A 6,846-nucleotide genomic window follows, 5' to 3' on the forward strand; every position below is an offset into this window, starting at 1 on the left:
TTCAGTGTGTTTAGATGTAAGCAGGTGAATACAATGCAGTTTGGAATCCACATCATAAAGCAAATCACTCTAAAGCCAATGGCATTTTCCCATGGGAAAATGTTTGCAGTTTGGGGTTTTCATTCCTAACTGAAGACAGCCTCAAATGAATCATAGACATGACCAACAATATGTCTTTAAAGTGAAGATATGACTATAAACTACTAGAAAAGGAAGTTAAGTTTTAAATCCTAAGAAGTAGATTTTAAATGTATAAATTGATTATTCTATTATGAACCTCTATTATGAAATAAGCCTCCAGACAAAACAAAAGGTTGTCTTTAATTCAGTCTAGCTCTAATGTACAAAGTATAAAAATATATAATTATTTGACAATTAATGATCTAGTATTTTTTTAACTGAAAGCAAAGAGCTCATCTAATTCAATAATGTACTCATTGGTTTTTATTTACTGATGAAGAAATGAATTATATTTTCCATCTTAGTATAGAAAATGGATTAGAAGGATTGCTTAAATGCCTCAAGTTTCTTTAAAAACTAAGTCATGGGTTTCTTTTCAGCCTATTGATGAATATAATGGTTTCTGTTTACTGTGTTCGTGAGTTAAAACTCTAATACCTGTTATGTAAGTCTCCTACAGCACCAGGATGTGTATTAGTCCCTGAAACAAAGCTGTAAGTAAATCAAGAAAACTGTGGAAATTTCCAGAGTATAGCTAAGTGTGATTAGCAGTTACAGTCAGCCCTCTGAATCCATGGGTTCCACATTCCTGGATTCAACCAACCAAGGATTTAAAATATTTGGAAAAAAATTAGTAAAAAAAACAAAAACAAGATAACACTAAAATAAAAATAAATAAAACAACTATTTATATGGCATATACATTGTATTCGGTTATTATAAGTACTCTAGAGACGATTTAAAGTATACAGAAAGATGTGCATAGGTTACATGCAGATACTATGCCATGCTATATCAGGGAATTGAGCATCTATGAATTTTGTTAGTGGAGGGATGTGGTGTCCTGGAATCAATTTTCTATGGATACCAAGGGACAGTTGTATCTGTTCTCAGCACTACTACTGAAATTTATTACTTTTCACATCATAACTATCTATAATGCTCATACTCAAAGAAATTATCTGAGTTTTAGGACTCAAGAGTTAGGAGTTTGTTCTCTTTCATATAACCCTGGAGATGAGGAATCCATGACACAGACTCAGTTAAAGGCTTTTCGACCTAACTCCTTTGGTGATTACTACAGTTTTGATGCTTCTTCCTGAATTGAGTATGCCTATATATGTCAAAACAATCAACTAAAAGGGCTTTAGGAGGCAAAACAAGACATAAATGCATATAAATTTCCTAAGTCCAAAAAGCCACTCTTGTTCACAAAATGAGTATTGATTGCATTCAACCTGACCTATGTAAGCATGTCTTCTGATGATCTATGGCACAACAAAGAAAATCCCTTATATATAATGTGTATGTGTTACTAGCTATGTTTGGCTCTTTGAGTCTTAAAAACTGTGCGAGTAGCATTTGGAAACTAATAAAAATCATTGAGAGGCAGATAATGGGGCAAGCTATATTCTCCAAAGAGATCCAGTAGTCTGTGCTGATATAGATTAGAGATAATGCTCTATAAAGCAGCACTTGGTAAAATATGCTGCAGGCAGAAGATGGTCAATAAATATGGTTGTCTATTAAGCTGTGAAAGGGTCCTCCTGTGGAATATACATAATCTCTATTCTCCAAAGTCTTCAAAGATTTTTTCTGACAGCACAAAACTTCCTCTTATTTTTACAAAATGGCAATAACTAGATGGATTTGGCCTGTTTTCAGGAGACTTGGGGTCCAGAAATCACTGCATTTCTCAGGGAATGTTACCTGGTGGAACTACTGGTGGATGAAATAATAAAGCTAGGTCGTAGGACAAGTATAACAATAAACTTTACACTGAATTGAGGGTCTCCCTGTAAATTAAAAAAATGTGTGGCAAGTTCTTTCTTATTAAAAAAATTACAATAGAATGGCAATGAATATAAAAATAGTGATAACATTAGAAAATTTTCTGTAGATACTAAAACTACAGAGTGAAAATCTAAGTATTTTGCCACATCACCAATATTATGTCAGACCAGTATCATGTGTCTTCTGAGAAAGACACATCATCATTTTGTTGGTATTCCTGCCTAAATACTGTGTAAACTGAATATAATCATGAGGAAACTAGACAAACCCAAACCGAGGGACTTTCTACACAGTAGCAGGTCTATACTTTTCAAAAATATTAAGGACAAGAAACACAGAGAAAGTATAGAAATTATTCTAGATTAAAGAACACAAAAAGACATAGCAATGACGTGAAGTACGTGATCTTGGGATACATTCTAGACTAGCAGAAAACAAAAACTATCAAGGATATTCGTGAGATACTCAATGAAATTTGAATCTGCATTGTGGACTAGAGTAATTTATAAATACCAAATTCCCTGATTTTAATAAATATACTGAATATATTGTGGTCATGAAAGAGACTGTACTTAGGAAATAATCACTGAATTTTTAGAGGTAAAGTGGCATAATATCTCCAGCTTATTCTCCAATGGTTTATTAAACATACATAAATAAAGAGAGAAAATTCAAACAAATGAGAAAAAAATTAAACAATTACTAATCTGGTCATCTCAAATTAGCAACTATCCATTTTGCTCAGGATTAAGGGCCTCCAGTCATCTATTTAGCCTTCCTTTGCCTAAAGCTGTCATCATTATTACCAGAAAAGTCCCAGACAAACCAGGGCAAGTTGGTCACTCTGCCTCCCACTTCACCCCTAAAGTGCAGAGTGAAATCTCATATTGGGCATTGAAGACAAGGGTTTTCTTGCTGTTTTGTTTGAATAGTAAACATTTTATGCATTTATGAAAGCATAAAGTCAGTGTAGGAGAATAATACTATTAGGATAAGAGAGATATGAATCATGCTATTACAATGTTTGGCATGCTGGAGCGGTAACTCATTAGAGGAAATTATGAAAATAGATAATTACTCTGCATCTCCTCTTTAGAGAATGCCATTTAGCCTATAAATGTGTAAGTTCGTCATCAGAAAATGCAATCAATATGCAAAATCCTTTACTTGCATATAAAGAGATTGCCTCCTTATGTGGAAGATTAAAGGAAACCAATTTCCCTCATGTTGCTGTTCAATATCTAATGAGGAACTCCAATTTATTTCAACTGAGATTACATTTTAACATCCCATGTAAGGCACAGTACAATCACTGGCATGTATTATACACTGGTTCTAAAGGGAAACAGATGAAGAGTGCAATTGTATTTTCAAAACACTTTAAACAGCTTTGATGCTTGGAAAGTCACTTCACTTTTTGCCAACAAATAATGCCAATATTCCTTTGATCTTAAAAAAAAAAATGCAGGTTTAAAGCAAGATTCTCGGAAATTTGTATATATTTCATTTAAGAAAAATGTTAGAAAATAAAGGCCAAACTTTCATCCTATTACTACCATAAGTTTAGCATAAACTCCCTTACAAATATGTGTTAAGCTAAATGTAAAGGGGGAATGCTGAGGATTTTTCTGTAAACATGTCTCAAGTATCTGCCCTAAAAATCTCCTTCAAAAGAAGTTAGAAAATACACTATTGAATTTCACAAGCATCTTCACACAGGACTCTCCCTACTGTCCCGAAAGTCCTTTCTAACAATTTCTTCTCCTTGTTACTGTTTTTATTTCATTTCTCCTAGCTGCAAGATAACTATATCTAGTAACAAAGAATGGATTGTGTGAGCAACTCATGTGTATAGCTATAAGAAGTGAATTGTGACTCTTTCTCCTAGTGGGGAGGACAGCAAATATTCTACAACAAAGCATGAACTGGAGACTTTCAAAGATATTTTTCTGCCTTTGTTAAGGCAATTCCCGCTAGCAAGATCTTCCATCAGGGCAGCTCCGGGCTCTGCTGGCAGCAGCTCCAGGTTGACTGCTCTTACACGGTCCACTCCTTGCAAAGGCCCTCTATATAATTCCCATTGTTTGCTCCACAGAGGTCCCCGCAACTGCCCTGAAGACTGACTCCGGTCTGCATCTAGCCAGTAGTTCTCCATATTTCTTGGTAATTCCTAGTTCAGTGTCACTATCTCAATACCATCTGTTCAACAAATGTTTGCTAAGTCCCTGCGATTTGCCTAGCACTGTGTTTGATGTATAGACCATAAATAGAAGAGTGGTGAAGTGTTCTGCAACAGTCTGAGCAGGCCTCAGGGAAGCAAGGAAGATGGATACCTGAAGCATCTAACCTTTAATGAATGATTCATAACTTGTTCCCCTCTCAGCATTTCAAACCCACTTCTTTCAAGGAAATAGATGAGTATTTCTAAACCTTGAATCCACAGACATATTCTCTGGCATCTGAATATGTGTGTGCTTTTATTTCAGTGATTAATCTTGGTTATGTAAACCAAGACTCAATAAACATTTTTTGTTAAGGGCTAGATGAAAATGTTTTTACCTTTGTGGGTTACACAATGTCTATCATAATTTCTTAACTTTTCCATTGTAGCAGGAAAAAGCCATAGGCAATAACAAAATTAATTAAGTGTGAATATGGTACAATAAAATTTTATTTACAAAAATATGTGGGGAATCGGATTGGGTTTGCAGGCTGTAGTTCAATGACCACTGATCTAGATGAACACCTTACAAGAGAATTCAACCAAAAGACTTCAGCAGTCACATCTAAAGTATGTTTAGGAGGGAGGGGAATAGAGCCAAAGGAAGGCCAGAGAACATGAGGACACAGTGTGTGAGTAAAACCTTACTGTGGTGTGAGAAGAGTAAGATGGTGGGGTAGGGATTTCATTATATGGAATGTGACCTTGTATGCACACCAAACCAGGAAGTTTCTGTAAACTGGGAGGGCAGCACCACATTCATATTGCTTTGTGGAGATACTGTCAGTCCATATGGTAACTTGCAGTAGATTGTCAGTAGTAAATATACAAATTCAATGAAGAGGACTTTTTTGTTTACCACTGTTCTTTTGTAGCATTATATGGAAGAGTACATGTTTATATTGCTTTGGCCAACAAAAAAACTAAATGGTGCTTAAAAATAAGTTTACTATTTAAAAAACTAGAAAAAAAATGACTCTATAATTTATCCTGGGCAAAAGCAAAAGATTCAAGTCAATAGGAAGTTAAACACAGGATATATGAAAGACTTCAAAAAACTTGTGGAAAATGGAATTAAAAATATAAATATAAATATAAATTTCCCTTCTCAACATAAGCTCTATGCAGTTCAAGACACTTTGGTATGTGATGATAATAGCCATTTAGTTCATCTCAAAAGAACTGAGGGTCCTGAGATTTTGACTACATTAATGCCATCTTTTTTACATTATTAACTGAAGAAAACTAAGTACCCTTTAAAGTTTTTTTTTTAACATTATGAAATAAAATTAAGTCAAAAGGAGCTAAGTCAGGGCTGCAAGGTAGATATCTAATGATTTCCCATCAAAACTCTGGGAAAATTCCCCTTGTTGATGAGAGGAATGAGAAGGAACATTGTCATGGTGGAGAAGGACTCTCTGATGAAGCTTTCCCAGGTGTTTTTCTGCTAAAGCTTTGACTAACTTCTTCAAAATGCTCTCGTAAAAAGCAAATATTATCATTCTTTTTCCCTTCAGATAAGACAACAAGCAAATTGTCCCGAGCATACCGAAACATTGTTCCCAGGATGTTTGCTCCCAGTCCACTCGTGCTGTAACTGGACCACTCCTCCCTCTTGACAGCCATTTCTTTGATGATGCTTTATCTTCAGGATTATACTGGAAAAACCATGTTCCATCTGTTACAGTTGTCTGAAGAAATGCTTCAGGATGTTGATCTCATTTAATTAAAATGTCCATTGAGAGCTTTGCTCTTGTCTGCAGCTGATCTGGGCAAAACAATTTTGGCACCCATCGAGTAGAAAGTTTGCTCAGCTTTAATTTTCAGTCAGATTTGTGTAAGCTGAACCGATTGAGATGTCTATGGTGTTGGCTATTCTTTCTGCTGTTAATCATCAGTCCTCTTCAATTAGGGTACAAAGAAGGTTAATTTTTTTCTCACAAATTGCCGTGGACGGTCTACTACTGTGGGCTTCATCTTCAACATCGCCTCATCCCTTCTTAAAATGAGTTGTCCATTTGTGAACTGTTGATTTTGGGGGTGGGAGGCATTGTTTCCATAAACTTTTCATAATGCAATGATTTCATCATTCTTCCACCCAAGACTCACCAAAACTTGACGTTGGTTCTCGCCTCGATTTTAACAGAATTCACCCTGCTCATATCAGACTCTTTTCAGAGGGATACCTTATGCTTCTTAGTGCCTCAAAGTAGATCCTGTTCAGAAACATTACAATAAGTTTGTACAAGTTAATTTGGGTGCAAAAAAAAAGAAAATTGTTTTTTTTTTTTTTTTTTTTTTTTTTTTTTTTTTTTTTTTTTTTTTTTATTATACTTTAAGTTCTAGGGTACATGTGCATAACGTGCAGGTTACATATGTATACATGTGCCATGTTGGTGTGCTGCACCCATCAACTCGTCAGCACCCATCAATTCATCATTTATATCAGGTATAACTCCCCAATGCAATCCCTCCCCCCTCCCCCCTCCCCATGATAGGCCCCAGTGTGTGATGTTCCCCTTCCCGAGTCCAAGTGAGCTCATTGTTCAGTTCCCACCTATGAGTGAGAACATGCGGTGTTTGGTTTTCTCTTCTTGTGATAGTTTGCTAAGAATGATGGTTTCCAGCTGCATCCATGTCCCTACAAAGGA

This window comes from Piliocolobus tephrosceles, chromosome 5, assembly GCF_002776525.5.
Source record: "Piliocolobus tephrosceles isolate RC106 chromosome 5, ASM277652v3, whole genome shotgun sequence".
NCBI classification, from domain to species: domain Eukaryota; kingdom Metazoa; phylum Chordata; class Mammalia; order Primates; family Cercopithecidae; genus Piliocolobus; species Piliocolobus tephrosceles.